Source organism: Zingiber officinale, chromosome 3B, assembly GCF_018446385.1.
Source record: "Zingiber officinale cultivar Zhangliang chromosome 3B, Zo_v1.1, whole genome shotgun sequence".
Classification (NCBI taxonomy): Eukaryota; Viridiplantae; Streptophyta; class Magnoliopsida; order Zingiberales; family Zingiberaceae; genus Zingiber; species Zingiber officinale.
In genome coordinates, this window is record NC_055991.1 from 85,490,770 (window position 1) to 85,511,902 (window position 21,133).

At 42.4% G+C, this 21,133-nt stretch overlaps 2 long non-coding RNA genes across 2 annotated transcripts; both read left to right on the top strand.

Moving 5' to 3' along the window:
- The first annotated feature begins 3,498 nt into the window (after window positions 1-3,498).
- LOC121968413 lies at window positions 3,499-5,430 on the top strand. The gene is made up of 3 exons (XR_006108131.1): window positions 3,499-3,924; window positions 4,006-4,073; window positions 5,390-5,430. It is a non-coding gene; the product is annotated as an uncharacterized LOC121968413 (long non-coding RNA).
- Window positions 5,431-11,705: 6,275 nt separating this feature from the next.
- On the top strand, window positions 11,706-13,648 carry LOC121968414. The gene is made up of 3 exons (XR_006108132.1): window positions 11,706-12,151; window positions 12,233-12,300; window positions 13,608-13,648. It is a non-coding gene; the product is annotated as an uncharacterized LOC121968414 (long non-coding RNA).
- Window positions 13,649-21,133: the final 7,485 nt, after the last annotated feature.

Genomic DNA, 21,133 nt, shown 5'->3' on the forward strand with positions numbered 1-21,133 from the left:
AGTACCGATCGGTCCACACCGATCCGCCTGACATCGCCTGATCGGCCCTCGCATCGATCAGATGGCCCGACGGCCTGGACCGATCACCGCTTTCGCCGTTGCTGCCGACGGTCACCGATCGATCAAGAACCGATCGTAGAGTTTGTTGATCCGATCGGTCACCGGACCGATCGAGCAAACAGCACCGATCGGTCCGGTGACCGATCCGAGCTTGGTTTTTGCCCAAACCAAGTTCCAAGACTTCCAAACCAATATCCGGTCAACCTTGACCTATTGGTACTTCATCCCAAGCATCTGGTCACTCCCGACTGCTAGAACTCCTCGCCAAGTGTCCGGTCAATCCTTTGACCTACTTGGACTTTCCAACACCAAGTCCGATCATCCCCGATCCATCCGGATTTTCCCTTGCCTCGCTTCACTCACCGGACTTTCACCGGCTTCACTCACCAGATTTCCACCGCCTAACATCCCGCTTAGGACTTTCTCACCGCCTAACATCCCAGTTAGGACTTTTCCACCGCCGCTTCACTCACGGTGACTTTCCAACCGCCTAACATCCCGCTTAGGACTTTCCCACCGCCTCGGCTTCACTCACTGGACTTTCCAACCGCCTAACATCCCAGCTTAGAACTTTCTCACCGCCTTCACTCACTGGACTTTTCCGTGCCAAGTCTCCATACTTGACTTTTCGCGTGCCAAGCTTTTTCCCGTGCCAGCCAAGTCTCCATACTTGGACTTTTCCAATGCCAAGCTCCCTGCTTGGACTTTTCGCGTGCCAAGCTCCCTGCTTGGACTTTTCCCGAATCAGGTCAACCAGGTCAACCTTGACCTAAGGTTGCACCTACAATCTCCCGAACACCTATTCTTGTCAAACATCAAGAATACAACTCTCTTCTCGTCAAACATCGTCAAACATCAAAACACAACTCGAGTCAGGTCAACTCGAGTCAGGTCAACCAAGTCAACCTTGACCTAAGGTTGCACCAACAATAACCTCCGTGATCGTGAGGTGGTCCCCAGTTTGTTAGAGTTTGTTAGGTGATAGAAGAAAGTACAACTTGGGTGTTTCATAATAGTTCCGAGAATCTTTTTTCAACCCATAGATGTACCTCTTTTGTCGTTTATGCTCCGCACCATTACTGAAGTTGTTGAAGGAGAATGTTGTTATAACTGACTCATTAATGGGAAATCAATTAGTTTTTACAAGAGATTTCAAGGGAATATTCCCCGATAATTATGACAGACTATCAAAATGTTGTCTATTGTTTGCGTGTTGAATGCATCTTAGCCGCTCCACCAGGCCGGTCGCACTACTTATTATTGTATTAATCTACTCAACCATACATCAAATACTATAAGAACTTCTTTAAAAACTAATGCAATACCCTTATTATGTCATAAGTTCACTTGAGGAGTCATATAATAAAATATGTATATTAGAACTATATTTTAGGGGTATTATACTTTCAGGTAATTTAAACTTGTCCGACCTTTAATAGGCCAAGCATATACAAAGAGTCATATATTCAATCTATCCTAATTCAAATGATAGTGTATGTAGAAAGAGTTTTATGAGATGAAATATTATTAAGTCCACTCGGACTTTGCATGGCTGGGTGTTCATAGAGAACCTTATGTCCATTCAGCCTTTGCACGGCTGAACGTGTATCGAGAACTATATAAGGTTAAGTATCTCTGGGTCCGTCCGAGCTTTGCCCGACCGGGTATTTATAGAGAACCTTATATCCGTTCAGCCTTTACCCAGCCGAACGTGTATCGAGAGCTATATAAGGTTAAGTATATCTAGGTCTGTTTGGGCTTTATCTGACCAGGTATTAACAGAGAACCTTATGTCCGTTCAACCTTTACCCGACTGAACACATATCGAGAACTATATAAGGTTAAGTATCTCTAGGTCCGTCCGGGCTTTACCTGGCCGGGTGTTCATAGAGAACCTTATATCCATTCAACCTTTACCCGACCGAACACGTATCAAGAGATCTATATATAAGGTTAAGTATATTTAGGCCCACCCAAGCCTTGCCTGGCCAGTCGTCGCGCTTCAACTCAGCTTCTTGATGAACTTTTCTAGTCCGAGCACCTAGACTAGCTCTGGGCGCCTAGACCAGCTCCGGGTGCTCGGACCACCCGAGTGCCTGGCCAGGCAACCGTCCAAGCGAAGCTAGTTCGGGCTCCAAGACCAACTCTGGGCATCCAGAGTTCAAGCAGCCAGATCCCTTCCGGGCACCGTAATAACCCTTTTACACCCTTCTCTTTTCTTAAAAAAAAAGTTAGTTGAGGCAACTATAATATGTTTATCCTGTAAAATAAAGTTAGCATAATAAGGTAGTAGTATTAATTAGATCCTATCTCCCCAAGAACAGGATCTAGTCAAAGTCTCAGCTTAGATTTCCTAAATGGACCTAAGTTGGGCCGACACCTACTGCTCCCTTAACTGGGAGCGCATCCTCACTGGATCTCTCCTTCAGTTGTTTACCTCCACTTACCAATTGCAGATTTCCTTGATGTCAAGTCCCTTGACTCACTAGGACTTCCTACTAGATTTCAACCAATATGGATTTCTTCCTACCAGATCTTAATCAATTTGGACTTCGTGTTAGCTATAACCTAGCTGAACTTCCTTCTGCCAGACCTCAACCAATCTGGACTTCGTGGAATCTATCAACCTAGCTGGACTTCAGCTTAATGTTTTAATTCTCTAGATCCATCAAGTCCTGCACACTTGGTAAAAATATTAGACAAACAACACATCTAACTTTAGCCTATTTGTTATACATCAAAACCTAATTATTAGTGCAATCTACACCAACAATCTCCCTATTTTTGATATAATGACAATCTAGGTTAAAGTTAGAAAAAAAAATACAATTAAGCATTAAACATGTAATGCAAATTCAGTAAAGTAAGTTGATTTGAGTTGATTTTTCTAACCTAACCCACTATCCTCCCCCCTTTGACATATATCAAAAAATAATGCAATGAATTAAGCATATATTTCCAATTTGTCAGAAAAGTTTAAACAAAAGTTGCAAATATTTCTAATGTTTGGAAATCTTTGGACAACTTAAATAAAGTTTTAGCAAAATTAATAAATTTTGCAAATTAAGTTTTTTTGTAAAATACCGGAAAAATGATAATTTTTAATAAAGGAATTTTCCGGAATTTTTGGACATTTTTCGGGAATTTTTCGGAGCTCGTATGGACGAGTGCACGGGGATAAAAACGGGGCCTCGAGAAAGCCTGTTTGGGCTACCCATTTAAGAGAGGAAAAGATTATTTATTTATCTCTTTTTCCTTTTCTTATTTATTTTCTTATTTTCTTTTTTTTTTTGTTTCTTCTCATTCCCGCACCCTTCCTTCTTCTCCCCGACGCCGCCGCGTGCCTTCTCCTTCGGTGCCCTAACCGCCGGCCACGGCGGTTCCTCTCTTTATCTTCTCCTCTTCTCGGTGAAGCCGAGCCTTTCTTCCTCGCCGCCACCCACTTCCTTTTCTTCCTCACTGATTCTGTGCCCTAGCCGCCAGCAACCGAGCCGCCAGTTCTCGGTTCCCGATCGCGACCCCGGTGTTTCCCTTGTGCCCGAGCATTGCTGACACCGAGCAGGAGCCGAGCGATTTCTTGCCCTAGGTGCCGACGACGCACCTCTTTGCCCTAGCGCCGGGCCGCCGTCGAGCCCTAGTTCTCCGGCCGACTCTTCCTTCCCGAGCCGCACCAGGCGATGCCATCACTTGAGGCCGGACGGAGCAGTGCATACCCCTACTCCAATTGCCCAGATTCGGTAGCCAATTTGTTCCTCTGCCTAGTGTCAGTAAACAAGCCTTCTTCCCTCTGTATTGTCGTCGGCCACAAGATTTCGAGCATCAACAGATTTCTATAGCCTATTGACAGAGAGGAAGAAGATTTGGGTAAGGCAGGTAGGGTTCTGTGTTTGCAAATTCTTATGTTAGTGGGTTAATTGATTACATTGGTGTTTTATTTGTTTACAGCAGCAATATACCTTTGCTGGCAACAACAAATCGTGTGTGTGGATCAACAATCAAGGCTGTGAATTTAGGTAAGGGTAGGAATTTGATGCGTTTTGTAGTTAGATGTTTATGTGGTAAGGGAATTAGGTTTGGATTTAATCTAATGGGTTGATTGGGGATTTAGTTGCTAACCCTAATTAACTATTAGATTTAAAAAGGTAAATTGAGGATATGTGATTAGGGTTTTACCCTAATTTAGTGTCAGAGCTTTTTATTTAGCTATTTATATTGGAATTTTAGCTAAATAAAATATATCTCTGTTGGTATCACAGGACCTTGACGCGAGACGAGTATCTCGGCGTCAGATTTGACATTTCCTATTGGAGGCGGGTACTTTTGACTTATTGTCTTTGATATGCTTAGTAATGAAAATAATATGTTGCATTAATTGTGTTTCCTATTTATTTCGGTTAATCACTGCCCAATACATGTTACCTGTTTGATTGATTGTTTGATTGCATATCGTATTGGTCTTGTACCTGATCTATCATGCTCATGGGTAGTGATATAACCACGTTTCACATGTTCAGGACCTAGGTTTGATACCTTATTGATCAGTATATCTTGATATGATTCATTCGCTTTTGTGCACATTATGATATGTCCAGAGGTTGGATTAGTATATTACCATGCTTAGTGACATGCACCATTTGCATGATCGCATGCTGTGCGATAGATTGCTCCATTATTGTCGAGCACATTGCCAGTTTCATCACTGTTCGGTGCTCCGTTGTGATGCGTAGATATAGCGTGGTAGCACGTCAGTTTGACTCTTCCGGTGCTCCGTTGATCCGCTCAGGGGTAGTGTGACGCAGCGTGTAGCACGTTAGAGATTCCTCCCCGTCATAGCGTACCGGGAGTTGAGAGCATTGCGCTCCCCCATTTATGATTTGGGGTAGGAGTACGTATGTACTCCGACAGCATCCCGTCCACTCGATCACTCCAGGAGTAGTGTTGCAGAGTGCACGGTTGTCACAGCCCTACCCACTCGGTCCCACTGTTGTTGTGAGTCGGCTGACTGGCGTCAGGGGTGACCATGACATTGGCATCATGTGCATGATGCATTTATTGTTTGTGTTTGTATTTGTTGCACTTATATGCTGCACATTGCTTGGATACCTTGATTGACATGCATACAGGTCTTCTATACCCTTCGGACTGTTTGTCCTTTTACCGGGTCCTGGTTAGTACAGATTCTCTCCTGTCTTCTTCAGTTTGTAGTTACCTTTATCTTTATCAGGAGACTGTACGCATGATTAGTGCTAGGTGTTATTTCTTTACTTTGCATATCAACTGTACCTGCTGAGTGTTGGACTCACCCCGCCTCCATTGTTGTTATTTTCAGGTTGATGCTGTCAGGAGGGAGTTCCAGTCGCTAGTCCCCACTGCACGTAGTGCTACTCCGCTGCTGGTTTTTTTTGAGTTGTTTCATTTTAGCTTTTCGCTATCAGACTTTATTTTAGTTTTGTTTTGGACTTACATATGGATATTGTATGGAATCTTTCCGTTGGATGGACTTTTAGTATGATTTGGATTTACTCTACTACATGCCTGCCTGGACGGCAGAAGAGGTAAGAAAAAATCGGATTTGGGCTTTACGAGTGTAGTTGAGTAGGGTTGATTTTCGAGTCAGAGTATTACTATGTTGTTTACTTTTATTAACTGCGTGGTTGTGACAGTCAGAGGCTGAATACATATATAAACTGCGTGGTGATTGATTTTATTTACTGTTATTATTCCCGTGCAGGGGAGATGCTGCCGAAATTTCTTCGGACAGGGACTCCTCTGGGGCGTGACAATTTAGTGGTATCAGAGCACAGTTTTACGATCTTTTGTTTCGTATTTTGGATTTTCGGGATTTATCTGATACCAATTTATTTGGTATCAGAGCGGGTTATGATACCTGCTTTTGGTGTTCTGGAGATTTATCGAATACCTGTTGTTGGTATTCTGGATATTTGGGTTAGCCAGGTTTGCGAGTCAAACTGGGCATTATCGGATTTTCGATATGGTTATGTTTCGGATTTCCGTTTCGGATTTATTTGGATTTCCGGCGATATGTACGTTCGGAATTTTGAGGTCAAATTGGGGACTGGACAGCGACGGAACATCTCCAGACAGCAAATAGGTATGTTGTTATTTTATGTTTGTTATATTGGTATTGATATCTGTAATTTAATTTAACAGATATGAGACGATCTACTCAGATTCGCGAGACGTGGTCGACGACCACGTGAGGACCACGGATCTCCGGATATGCCGGAGATGCCCATCGTTAGTGAGCCCGCCACCGTGATGCACTCAGATGCAAAGGAGCATCGGGCTCTCAAATTCCGATAGCTCCTGTAGAGATACCTACTTTGGCCACACCGACCAGATCCACGCCTACCCCTGCCACTGCACCATCGTGAGTACCATTGGTGTACCCGACATCCGCTCCAACATGCACCTCACTGTATTCAGACCACCGCCACTGGACCCACAGCACCCGACACCGCTGCCCCGGTGCTCACAAGAGCAATGCACCATATCCCACCTTATTCCCACCGCACTCCGCTACCACTTTTGTTCCCCAGGCAGTACCACCGACGGCTTATGCTCCGGTATATACAGCAGCACCGGGAGTTCCTCCTCCGGTTTATTCCGCGGTACCACCTGTAGTATCAGCTCCAGTGTTTCCGCCAGTTCCTGCAGCCGTCCCAACACAGCTCACTGATATTGTCGCTGCACGAGCTAGGATTCCAGCACTGGCCGAGTCGATGAAGACTCGTTTCACTCTTTTCCGCGGAGATCTCGATCCGAGTATGGCTCTGTCATGGATAGAGACTATGGAGCAGACTTTCTTCTATATGGCTTGCTCCGAGTGGGAGAAAGCAGAGCTGGCTGCTTACCATTTACGGGATGAAGCTAATGCCTGGTGGGTTACTCAGCGTTCTATTATTGGTGAGCGCAACGTCACATGGACCAGGTTCAGAGAGGCTTTTGAGAGCCGCTTTTCCACCGTCCTATCGATGGCTCACGATGTGATTTTATGAGTCCGAGGCGTAATAATCGCCAATGGACCGAGTATAATATCAATTCCTCCGGCAGTTTTGTCCAGAGTTAGTTGCGGAGGACGTAACTCGCATGATGCGCTTTATACAGGATTGACGGTTACCGCATGTAAAGCTTGCGGATTAGGATTACATCTTACTCGATGCATTGAATCGAGCTTTGATGATAGAGTTAGCTCGGCAGACAGATATCCGGACAGAAAAGAAAGCATACTGGTCGACATCGAGGTGTCCAGCAGACAGCGGCAGATCGAGTAGTCGCAGACGATCGTCGAGTTCTTCCGGGTTTTCTCGTAGGCCTCGTCGTGACGCTTTTCCTCGGACGCTTCCGGTCTCCTCAGATCGGAAACACCCACCAATATATGATGTTTCGATGTGGTTCCAGACCACATCACTTCACAAGATTCGAACTTGCTTTTATTGCAACCGCTCGGGCACCAGAGCCGAGATTGTCAGCCGAAGGCTCAGTCAGGTTAGAGGGGACAGTCTAGTCGGTCGGTGTCTCGACGAGGAGGCGGAGATTCACACCTCACACAGGGAGCAGCCCTCCGCAGCAAGATTTGGCATGCTTGGGCAGAGTACTCGGCTTCAGAGCACCCGAGTTTTGCTCCAGAACATATTATCCGACTGCGATGCGACTCGGCCCCACCACCGACAAGATCGGTCACCATCCTCTCGCCTTATCGCACATAGTCCAGCGGCGCCACCGCAGAAATTACCGGCAATGTTACCACCTCCTCCTCCGCCAGAGACCGGTCGTCATTTACCAGAGAGGATGCGCAGCGAGCCGACGGATCCGTTTTCCGCGGTATGATTTCCATTTATGCATTTTCCGCTGATATATTGATTGATACTGGTAGCTCGTATTCTTTTATATCCCGTACCTTTATGCGGGAGATTGGTAGATTCCCTACTTTTAGATTGCAGCGATTGACTGTCTCCCTACCGTCTGGTGATACTTTAGACGTCACCCAGGAGGTCAGAGGTTGTCCGTTAGACTTTGGCAACATTATACTTACGGTAGATCTTCTAGTATTGGAGATGGTCGAGTTTGACATCATTCTTGGCATGGATTGGCTGTCAGTATATCATGCTACCGTTGATTGCCAGACGAGGGTGGTCACCTTCCGGCCTCCGAACCAACCCTCGTGGGATTTCACTAGCATCAGAGATGACGGCATATCAATCATTTCGGCGATTCAGGCTCAGAAGCTGCTGTCTCACGGCTGTCATGGTTTTCTGTTATCGTTGATCAGTACTGAGGACAGTAGTAGTTCGCAGCTCTCCGACGTTCCTGTAGTCCGTGAGTACCCAGATGTATTTCCAGAGGAGCTACCAGGTTTGCCTCCCAGAAGGCCAGTGGAGTTCGCTATTGAGCTGATTCCGGGAACCGCGCCGACATCGAAAGCTCCGTATCGTATGGCACCAAAAGAGTTGAACGAGCTGAAGGTTCAACTCCAGGAGCTTTTAGACAGGGGATTTATTCGCCCTAGTGTTTCACCATGGGGTTCTCCAGTTCTGTTTGTCAAGAAAAAGGATGGTACTATGAGGTTGTGTATTGACTACAGGCAGCTGAATGCAGTTACCATCAGAAATAAATATCCATTACCGCGGATCGAGGATTTGTTTGATCAGCTCAGGGGTACATCAGTGTATTCTAAGATTGATCTGCGATCCGGATATCATCAGTTGAGAGTCAGAGATTCTGATATCCAGAAGACAGCATTCCGTACCAGATACGGTCATTATGAGTTTTTGGTAATGCCATTTGGGCTTACCAATGCTCCAGCGGTGTTTATGGACTTGATGAACCGCATCTTTCTGGAGTATCTGGATCAGTTTGTTATCGTTTTCATTGATGACATATTGGTCTACTCGCATTCCGAGGAGGAGCATGCACAGCATCTTCGTATAGTCTTGGAGATTCTTCGACGACATCAGCTGTACGCGAAGTTCAGCAAGTGTGCATTCTGGCTATCCTCAGTTGGTTTTCTGGGACACGTGGTTTCTAGCAGAGGTATTTCAGTTGATCCTCAGAAGATCGAGGCTGTCACCGGTTGGGAGCAGCCGAAGTCAGTTCAGGAGATCCGCAGTTTTCTGGGATTGGCCGGATATTACCGACGTTTTGTCGAGGGATTCTCGCGTATTGCTATGCCGCTGACACGTCTTACCAGGAAAGGCGTGAAGTTCATATGGTCCGAGGATTGCGAGACCAGCTTTCAGGAGCTGAAGCGGAGATTAGTGTCGGCTCCAGTTTTGGTGCTACCTTCTGGAGAGGATGGATTTGTACTTTATACCGACGCATCTCTTCAGGGTTTGGGCGCTGTTCTGATGCAGCACGGCAGAGTAGTCTCTTATGCTTCTCGTCAGCTGAAGGAGCATGAGAAGAACTACCCAGTTCATGACTTGGAGTTAGCTGCCATCATCTTTGCTTTGAAGCTTTGGCGTCATCATTTATACGGTATCACATTTGAGATTCTCACTGATCATAAGAGTCTCAAATACATTTTCACTCAGAAGGAGCTTAATCTCCGACAGAGGAGATGGATGGAGTTCCTGAAGGACTACGATTGTACCATTAGCTACCACCCGGGGAAAGCTAATGTGGTTGCAGATGCGCTCAGCAGGAAGTCCAGAGGGACTTTGGCTTGTCACCGGACTTCAGTCACGGATTTGATTCAGAGTTTCTCGGAGTTAGATCTTGAGGAGCAGGGACCGACAGAGCAGGGTATTCTGGTTACCATGGTTGCTCAGTCGTCGATCAGGACGAGGATCCGAGAGGCACAGGCCAGTGATCAGCATTTGCAGTTTATTAGCAGTCAGATATCTTCCGGGCAGCAGACCGAGTTTACACGAGACGAGGAGGGTATCATATACTTCCGAGGCAGACTATGCGTACCTCAGTCTCATCCGGTCTTACAGGAGCTATTACAGGAGGCACACCGTTCTCGATTTGCGATCCATCCAGGTGGAACCCGTATGTATCGAGACTTGAGACGTTCCTATTGGTGGAACGGTATGAAGAAGGACATCGCGGATTTCGTAGCTAGATGTCTTGTCTGTCAGCAGGTGAAGGCTGAACACCAGAGACCTGCAGGATTACTTCAGCGGATTCCTATTCCTGAGTGGAAGTGGGATCACATTACCATGGACTTTGTGGTAGGGTTGCCGAGGACACGACGAGGCCATGACGCGATTTGGGTAATCGTTGATCGATTAACCAAATCCGCGCACTTTTTAGCGATTCGGAGGACTGATTCCCTTGATCGATTAGCAGATTTGTATTGTCGAGAGATTATCAGACTACATGGTGTTCCGTTGAGTATCATTTCGGATAGAGATCCACGGTTTACGTCTCGCTTCCGCGTAGTCTCGCAGCAGCCTTAGCACACAAATTGCTTTCAAGATGCCTTTCCATCCATGCATGATGGATAGTCGAGCGACCATTCGGACTTTAGAGGACCTGCCGAGGTCATGTGTTATGGATTTCGGAGGCGGTTGGGAGGACCATCCGCCATTGGTAGAGTTTGCCTACAACAATGCCTTCCATTCGGCTATCCGGATGGCACCGCTTGAGGCGTTGTATGGTAGACCTTGCCGGGACACCCGTCCTTTGGGATGAGGTTGGAGAGGCTCATTGTTGGGACCTCATAGAGTTCAGCAGGATGCAGAGTTGGTCCGCACTATCGACGGAGGATGTCGAGGCGCAGGATCGCCAAGAGTTATGCTGATCGGAGACGCAGACCACTAGAGTTCTCTGTTGGCGACCATGTATTTCACGAGTTTCACCCACGAAAGGGTGAAGAGATTTGGCCTCGAGGTAAGCTAGCTCCGCGATATTGGTCCTTTCGAGATCTTGGAGAGGATCGGAGCAGTAGCTTACCGACTGGCACCACCGTCCCTGTCAGGCGCTCACGATGTATTTCACGATCCATGCCGAGGAGATATGTACCGATCCGACGATGTGGCAGATATCCCGCCCAGCGACATTACGATGAGGAGGTTCCAGACGATTCTCGACCCAAGGAGCGTTAGTTAGCGAACAAGACTATCCTACTGGTTAAAGTCGGATGGCAGCATCATTCGGACGAGGAGGCTACTTGGGAGCTCGAGGACACTATCCGAGCTCGATATCCCCATCTTTTCACTTGAGGTATGTGATTTATTTACCATTCAGCATTTATACTCTATTGTCTGTTATTAGTACTTGCTGGTGGTAGATAACGAAATTTGGGGACCAAATTTTTATTAGTGGGGGAGAATGTAAAATACCGGAAAAATGATAATTTTTAATAAGGGAATTTTCCGGAATTTTTGGACATTTTTCGGGAATTTTTCGGAGCTCGTATGGACGAGTGCACGGGGATAAAAACGGGGCCTCGAGAAAGCCTGTTTGGGCTACCCATTTAAGAGAGGAAAAGATTTATTTATTTATCTCTTTTTCCTTTTCTTATTTATTTTCTTATTTTCTTTTTTTTTTTTGTTTCTTCTCATTCCCGCACCCTTCCTTCTTCTCCCCGACGCCGCCGCGTGCCTTCTCCTTCGGTGCCCTAACCGCCGGCCACGGCGGTTCCTCTCTTTATCTTCTCCTCTTCTCGGTGAAGCCGAGCCTTTCTTCCTCGCCTCCACCCACTTCCTTTTCTTCCTCACTGATTCTGTGCCCTAGCCGCCAGCAACCGAGCCGCCAGTTCTCGGTTCCCGATCGCGACCCCGGTGTTTCCCTTGTGCCCGAGCATTGCTGACACCGAGCAGGAGCCGAGCGATTTCTTGCCCTAGGTGCCGACGACGCACCTCTTTGCCCTAGCGCCGGGCCGCCGTCGAGCCCTAGTTCTCTGGCCGACTCTTCCTTCCCGAGCCGCACCAGGCGATGCCATCACTTGAGGCCGGACGGAGCAGTGCATACCCCTACTCCAATTGCCCAGATTCGGTAGCCAATTTGTTCCTCTGCCTAGTGTCAGTAAACAAGCCTTCTTCCCTCTGTATTGTCGTCGGCCACAAGATTTCGAGCATCAACAGATTTCTATAGCCTATTGACAGAGAGGAAGAAGATTTGGGTAAGGCAGGTAGGGTTCTGTGTTTGCAAATTCTTATGTTAGTGGGTTAATTGATTACATTGGTGTTTTATTTGTTTACAGCAGCAATATACCTTTGCTGGCAACAACAAATCGTGTGTGTGGATCAACAATCAAGGCTGTGAATTTAGGTAAGGGTAGGAATTTGATGCGTTTTGTAGTTAGATGTTTATGTGGTAAGGGAATTGGGTTTGGATTTAATCTAATGGGTTGATTGGGGATTTAGTTGCTAACCCTAATTAACTATTAGATTTAAAAAGGTAAATTGAGGATATGTGATTAGGGTTTTACCCTAATTTAGTGTCAGAGCTTTTTATTTAGCTATTTATATTGGAATTTTAGCTAAATAAAATATATCTCTGTTGGTATCACAGGACCTTGACGCGAGACGAGTATCTCGACGTCGTGTTCGGACCAGATTTGACATTTCCTATTGGAGGCGGGTACTTTTGACTTATTGTCTTTGATATGCTTAGTAATGAAAATAATATGTTGCATTAATTGTGTTTCCTATTTATTTCGGTTAATCACTGCCCAATACATGTTACCTGTTTGATTGATTGTTTGATTGCATATCGTATTGGTCTTGTACCTGATCTATCATGCTCATGGGTAGTGATATAACCACGTTTCACATGTTCAGGACCTAGGTTTGCTACCTTATTGATCAGTATATCTTGATATGATTTATTCGCTTTCGTGCACATTATGATATGTCCAGAGGTTGGATTAGTATATTACCATGCTTAGTGACATGCACCATTTGCATGATCGCATGCTGTGCGATAGATTGCTCCATTATTGTCGAGCACATTGCCAGTTTCATCACTGTTCGGTGCTCCGTTGTGACGCTCATGGGTAGCGAGATACAGCGTGGTAGCACGTCAGTTTGACTCTTCCGGTGCTCCGTTGATCCGCTCAGGGTAGTGTGACGCAGCGTGTAGCACGTTAGAGATTCCTCCCGTCATAGCGTACCGGGAGTTGAGAGCATTGCGCTCCCCCATTTATGATTTGGGGTAGGAGTACGTATGTACTCCGACAACATCCCGTCCACTCGATCACTCATCAGGAGTAGTGTTGCGAGTGCACGGTTGTCACAGCCCTACCCACTGGTCCCACCTTTGTTGTGAGTCGGCTGACTGGCGTCAGGGGTGACCATGACATTGGCATCATATGCATGATGCATTTACTGTTTGTGTTTGTGTTTGTTGCACTTATATGCTGCACATTGCTTGGATACCTTGATTGACATGCATACAGGTCTTCTATACCTTTCGGACTGTTTGTCCTTTTACCGGGTCCTGGTTAGTACAGATTCTCTCCTGTCTTCTTCGGTTTTGTAGTTACCTTTATCTTTATCAGGAGACTGTACGCATGATTAGTGCTAGGTGTTATTTCTTTACTTTGCATATCAATTGTCGATTGTTGTTATTTTCAGGTTGATGCTGTCAGGAGGGAGTTCCAGTCGCTAGTCCCCACTGCACGTAGTGCTACTCCGCTGCTGGTTTTTGAGTTGTTTCATTTTAGCTTTTCGCTATCAGACTTTATTTTAGTTTTGTTTTGGACTTACATATAGATATTGTATGGAATCTTTCCGTTGGATGAACTTTTCGTATGATTTGGATTTACTCTACTACATGCCTGCCTGAACGGCAGAAGAGGTAAGAAAAAAAATCGGATTTGGGCTTTACGAGTGTAGTTGAGTAGGGTTGATTTCGAGTCAGAGTATTTTTACTGTGTGGTTGTGTCAGCCAGAGGCTGAATATATATATATAAACTGCGTGGTGATTGATTTTCATTACTGTTATTATTCCAGCCGCCTGTGGCTGAGTATTTAGTGCTTGTAGAAAATTTTGATTGTCCGCCGTACAGGGGAGATGCTGCCGAAATTTTCTCGGACAGGGACTCTTCTGGGGGCGTGACATTTTTAAATAAGTTTTCAAATAATGCATTCAAGTTTTTAAATAGTAATTTTGAAAACAAGTTTTTGAAAACCAACCACTTCATATAGAAAGTGATATCTTTTGAAATAATTTTTACAAGTAATATTTTCAAGTAAATAAAGTTTAGAAAGGCAAAAAAAAATCAGAAAAACTTAGGTTTATTGTAGGGAGGAGTAAATGAAAATTTTTTAAAGCAACTTTAAAGCAAGTTTTCAAAATTTTCAAAAGATTTTCAAAATTTTGAAAATTGAATTTTTCAACAACATTTTGCAAAGCCACAGTTTGCAAAGTATTACCAAAATAGTATTTTTCAAAAATGCCTTTTAAAACAAGGTTGTTAAAATAATTTATACAATAGTTTTCAAAATATTTTACATAAATATTTTTAAAAATCCTTTCAAAAATATTTTTAAAATAATTAAGGAAATTTTGAAAGGAATTTTCAAAAATAAAATATTTTGCAAATGGTTTTCCAATGTTTGAAAATTAAAACAAAAACAAAACATTTTACAAAGATAAATTTTATAAGAATTTGATAAAACTTTTCAAAGTGTTTTCAAAAATATCTTTCAAAATATTTTTTAAAGTATTTTTAAGTAGTTTTCAATGTAATTTACAAAGGATTTTTATTTCATTTTCAAAGAAGATATTGTTTTTTACCATTTGCAAAGTTAGTTTTAGTAAGGTTGCAAAAGAATTTTTAAACCAACACCTTGCAAAAAAAATAAATTTTGAAATAAAACACTTTTGAAAGTCATTTTCAAATATCCTCTCCCTGAACTTGATTTTATTTAAAAAAATAATATTCATCTAAAAATTATCTTTAAATGTCTAACTTTTAATTACTAACTAACTATCAGAAGATAGCAGTGTTCACTTGGTTAGTCAAGTTAAGTATTAATGTCCAGTTAGAATTTTACTGAAGAAGCACTACTTAACTTGATCAATGTACTATTGTATTTTTCATCCAGACTTATATTGATGCACTGATATAAGCATCTGAAGTTAAGGCAAAAGACTTATGCATCTCATGTCATTCTATATTTTTGAATACACAATCAAGATAGACTTAGTGTGTTTGTGAGATGCTCATTCCCTAAATCTATAGGATCATGCTTTCTATGGGTACGATCTAGACTAAGGCCAAAATAATTTTACAATACTAGAGAAATGGGAAATTTTTTTAAAATGATAAGTAAAAAGAGTTTTCCTAGAATTTACAAATCACTTGAAGATTTATTTGATAACAAGAGTCCTAGCCCATTTTACACATTCTCAGTCATCTTCATAGGTTACTAAATTCAAATTCTGGAGTGATTTAGTAAAAATATCAGCCAGATTTGACTTGGACTCAATATAGTTGAGTTCAGTATCTCCTTTAGCGACGTGATCTCTAATGAAGTGATGTTTGATTTCAATATGTTTAGTTCTTAAATGATGCACTGAATTTTTACTTAAGTTGATTGAACTGATATTATCAATATGGATTTTTATATTTTTATATTCTAAGTTAACGTTTTTTAATGTGTGCATCATTCATAACAATTGTGTTACACACTCACCCATTGCTATGTACTCGACTTTATTAGTAGATAAAGCAATACAGTAGGGTACCAAATTCCTATATTTGGTGTATCTTTTAAGTATCTAAAAATTCTTTTTACATTAGTTAAGTGAGATTTCTTAACATATGTTTAATATCTAGTACACATACTAACTGCAAATAAAATATCAGATCGATTTACAGTTAAGTATAAAAAGCTACCTATGACACTCTTATAATATTTTAAATCTATTGGTTTCCCATTTAAATCATTATCTAAGGTTGTGTTAGTTGTCATTGGTGTTTTATTTCTTTGGTATTTTTCATTCCAAATTTTTTAAGTAATTCTTTTATGTATTTTTGTTGGTAAACATAATTTTTTTTATTTGTTTGTTTAATTTATAATCCTAAGAAATAGGTTAGTTTACCTACTAGGCTCATTTCAAGTTCTTGTTCCATTAAGGTTATAAATTCATGCAGAAATTCTGAACAAAAAACTATGTCATCTACATATACTTGGGCTATGAAGATGTCTTGTTTAAGTGATTTTATAAATAAAGTTGGATTAATTTGACTTTAGTTGAATCCTTTAGAAATTAAATAGGAAGATAGTCTTTCATACCAGACCCTAGATGCTTATTTAAGACCATACAAAGCTTTCTTTAATTTAAAGATATGGCCAGGATGATCTAGACTCTCAAACCCATATGGTTAACATAAATAGATCTCTTCTTTTATTAGCCCATTTAAGAAGGCAAATGTACTATCCATTTGATAAAGTTTATGTAAATATGGAAATTTTAAAATAAGTTTTATTGGAGAAATAGCCTTATAAAAGTTTTGGGGAATTTTTAAAAAAAATTTGAGATTTAAATGGAGTCTGTATGACACGTTTAGGAGGATTAATCTATTGTGCTAGGGGAAAGCCTGTTTAAGCTACCCTATTTGAATGAGAAAATATTTAATTTACTTAAATATTTTCTTTTCTTTTCCTCTTCCTATTCTCGTGCCCTAGCCTTCCTTAGGCGCCACCTCTCTCTCTCACTCTTGTGTCTGCGATCATGTCGTCCACCCCCCTTCACTGCCGATCGTCGATGCCACATCTTAGTCATCGATGGAGCAGCTTCGGCTACAGCCGCCATCGTCGGATTATCGTCATACCGTCACCCCTGTGGGAGTTCGATATGGTTATGTCGTAGTGCTGCCTATTCTTCCTCCCAAGGCCGACATCGTCATCCCTAGCTACGATGCTCCGATCCCTTCTCCCTTGCATCACCATCGTCACCCCTCTCAATTGATCGTCGACCGATGCCCTTCGCATGAGACAGGGCTGGCAATGACATCACCCCTCTCTCGTTCGCTGCGGGTCCTCCGGCCGCCATTTCTTGGAAGCCATAGCTCGATCCCTCTCCTTCACATCACTGTTTCTTCGAGTGAGAGCAACTCGACATCGCCTTCTCTTCTTCCTGATTAACACACCATTGGCTTCCTCATTCCGGTGTCGATCTGTCCCTTCTCTTGTCCAGCCACCATGGCTAGACGCGGTTAACCATGGCCATCATAGTTGGACACATCTAGTGCAACCAACCCACAACTGTGGTCAACCTGCAGCTATCATGATCAGCCCTGCAGCTCCTGTTGTGGGCCTTCTCCCACCTCAGCCAAATCACCGGTTGCTACGTTTCCTCTACGGCCACTGCAACAACTCCACCATGCTAGAGAAAGAGCTGTCGATTCTCTTGTTGCACCCTGTGACATCACTGTACCAGAGAGGGTGAAGGTAATGGGTGTGGATGAATAATTAGGTTTAATTCTCAATTGGGAAAGTAGTAATTGTGAATTGGATATTAGATACATGCTAGGTGTTGATTTGGGGGCATCTGATTTGCTGGATAGTAGCTCTACCAAGCTCCGACCACCTCTCCAGCCATGAGCCTCCACCAACCACCGTTGGACTATGTAAGAATTAGGATTAATTGATTTGACTTGGGATTAGGTTAACTATTGGATTCATGATAGAATTGACTAATCTATTTTGGGTGTTGTAGGACCTTGATTAGAAATGAGCATCTCAACATGGGGAGTTATTTGACACGAGCTATATTTAAGGCAAGTACTTCTTCATTCGCCTCTATAGTTCTTTGAACTTAGTGCATGGATTATCTAATGGATTAGGTTGCTTTATCTTGACTCCACTCATATTTTATCTGTGTTTGATACTTATATGCTTGATCTTAGAGATGATCTCTTTATTGTCTATACAGTCTCACTGTTCGATATTCCTATTCTGTAGGATGCACACGTGTATGGTGTGTACGGTAGGAATTTGCGTTTAGATTGTTTATATACAGTAGTACACACATGAGGTTGGTGCGTGCTATAGGAGTTATCATGCTGATTATGCATATATTAGTGTGCACACGTGTATAGGTGTTGCTACATATTATAGATGTGGTTGGTAGACACATGTTGGATCTTTGCATGAATATAGGTATATGTGATTGATGGATCATATTTTTGGATCTATTGTGTGTTGTGTGTGCATACATGTCAGGTGAGTTTTATTGGAAGTATTTTGTTGATTATACCTTTATTGTTATATGCACATGTGTCCAGTATGTTTAGTTAGAAGCATCTTGATGATTATATCTATGTTGTAAGTGTACATGTGTTTGTCGTGTGTGTATGAGTGGCTGGTGAGTAGTATTTGAGGTATCTTATCGATTATACCTATGTTGTGGTGTGTGTACACATGTCGTGTGTGTACTATTGGAGGTATCTAGTTAATTATGTCTATGTTGAGTGTTCACACATGTCTGGTGTGTATTATTAGAGGTATCATGTTAATTATACCCGTGTGGTGTGTGTGCACATGTTTGGTGTGTACTATTGGAGGATCATGTTGATTATATTGTACCTATGTTGAGGGAGTTGTTGCATTGATGATCATTGTATCGGTATCATAGTTAATTACATCATATTCATCATTGCACTATATGCCTGCCAACGACCATTACTCCTTTTGTGGTATGAGCTAGTTTGACAACCATTGCTCCCATGCGGTATAAGCTAACTTGATGACTATTGTTCCCATGTGGTATGAGCTAGTTTAACAATCATTGCTCCCTTGTGGTATAAGCTAGTTTGATGACCATTGCTCCCTTACAGTATGAGCTAGTTTAATGGTCATTGGTCTCATATGGTATGAGCTAGTTTGGCGACCATTGCTCCCTTGTAGTCGGAGCCAATAAATAGTGATTATTATACAGTGAGATTTTCATGTCTCCTATCGATCAGGGCTCTCTCCCGTTATAGGATGAGGTCAAAGCCAGTCGACGGTGAGTGTTATATCTTGGGTTGCCCACAGTGATATATGGTAGAGTGATCTCGAGCAACCCGTAGTTAGATAGCTACTTCCTATCTACCCATAGTGATCTGTGGTAGAGTGATCTCGTATAGACAGGGAGCCTGATAATTTGAACTGCCCACAGTGATCTGTCGTAGAGTGATCTCGCGCAGTCCCTAACTAGATAACTAGATGTCTTGGTCACTTGTATTTTCTTGTGGTGGAGTATCGCTCCCATATATGATAGTTTAATTTGCTTATGGTTTTATCCTCGGGTTATTATACCCTGGACTGCCCACAGTGATTTATGGTAGAGTGATCTCGAGCAACCCATAGTTAGATAGCTACTTCCTATCTGCCCATAGTGATCTGTGGTAGAGTGATCTCGCATAGACAGAGACCCTGACAATTCGGACTGTCCACAGTGATATGTGGTAGAGTGATCTCGTACAGTCTCTAACTAGATAGCTAGATGTCTTAGTCACTTGTATTTTCTTGTAGTGGAGCATCGCTCCCATATATGATGATTTTATCCTCGAGTTATTATACCCTGGGCTGCCCACAGTGATCTGTGGTAGAGTGATCTCGCGTAGCTTGTAGCTAGATAGCTACTTTCTGTCTACCCATAGTAATCTGTGGTAGAGTGATCTCAGACAGATAGGGACCCTAACATTTCGGACTACCCATAGTGATCTGTGGTAGAGTGCCCCTAGCTAGATAGCTAGATGTCTTGGCTACTTGTGGATTATTTGTGGTGGAGAGTTGCTCCCATATACTATGGATTGTTTGTGGTACAGCGTTGCTCCCACATACTGTGGATTGTTTGTGGTACAGCGTTGCTCCCACATACTATGGATTGTTAGTGGTGGAACATTACTTCCACATACGATAGATTGCTTATGGTGGAGCGTTGCTCCCACATACGATGAATTACTTGTGTTGGAGTGTTGCTCTCACATTTAATGATCTATTACTATTTATCATATATGGTTATAATGTCATATATATTTTCTAGGTGTTATGAGCAGGTTTATTGTTGATCCCTAGTGAGTTACTGATAATTATACCTGTTTATGTTAGATCGGTATGAGTATGCATATATATGCTTATTTTCCTACTGATACTGAATATCTTTGATCGCCTTACACTTTTATCCATGCACTACCATGTTCTTATTACCACTTAAGTGATCCGCACTCACCACCCCTTGTACTAGTTTTTCTTTTGTCGGATAACAAGTAGATGATGGAGGAGTTGCTTGGTTTATTTTGTGCTATTTGTATTTTGTATTTAGATTTGGTATTGTGTTATATTGTTTTGTATATGGTTTTGAGTCTTGTGGCCACTTTAATTTATTTTCAAGTTTTATTGTGGTGTAAGTTATGCCGACATGCAGACAGTATATTATCTTGCATGGTTTTGTGTTTGTACCAACCGTGTAGGTTGTGCATTATTTTTGTCTTCCACTATGTTTTTAGTATAGTCGTGTGAATTGTTTATTATACAACTATGTGGTTATGTTCTTTTTGTTCCAGTCATGCGAGCTATATATATAATTGCATTGTTATGTATATTCTAGCCGTGTGGGTTATTTATAGCTTGTGAGTAGCCTTGTAGCATTGTATACATGTTTCATTTGTCACTGCTACAGAGGACGTGTTGTTCGATTTTCGTCGGATAACTTTACACTTGAGGCATGACAGTTTAAATCCTTTATAGGCTGCATAGCTTAGTAGCATTCTAATAGACTTAAGTCTAGCTACTAGAGCATAAGTTTCATTAAAGTCAAGTCCCTCTACTTGACTAAACCCTGTAGCAACTAGTCTAGCTTTGTTTCTAGCAATTTCCCCATTTTTCACTTAGTTTATTTTTAAACACCAATTTTATTTCTATTACCTTTTTATTTTTAGGTAATGACACTAAATCTCAAACTTCATTCCTTTCAAATTGAGCCAATTTTTCTTGCATGGTTATAATCTAGTCTAGATCAAGTATGGATTCTTCTACTATTTTGGGTTCAATTTTAGAAATTAAAGATATTTAACTTAGGTTTCTAAAAGATGAACTAGTTTGAACTCTTAGGTCTGGATCACCTATAATTTGTTCAATTAGTTGATCTGACCTGCTCTTAT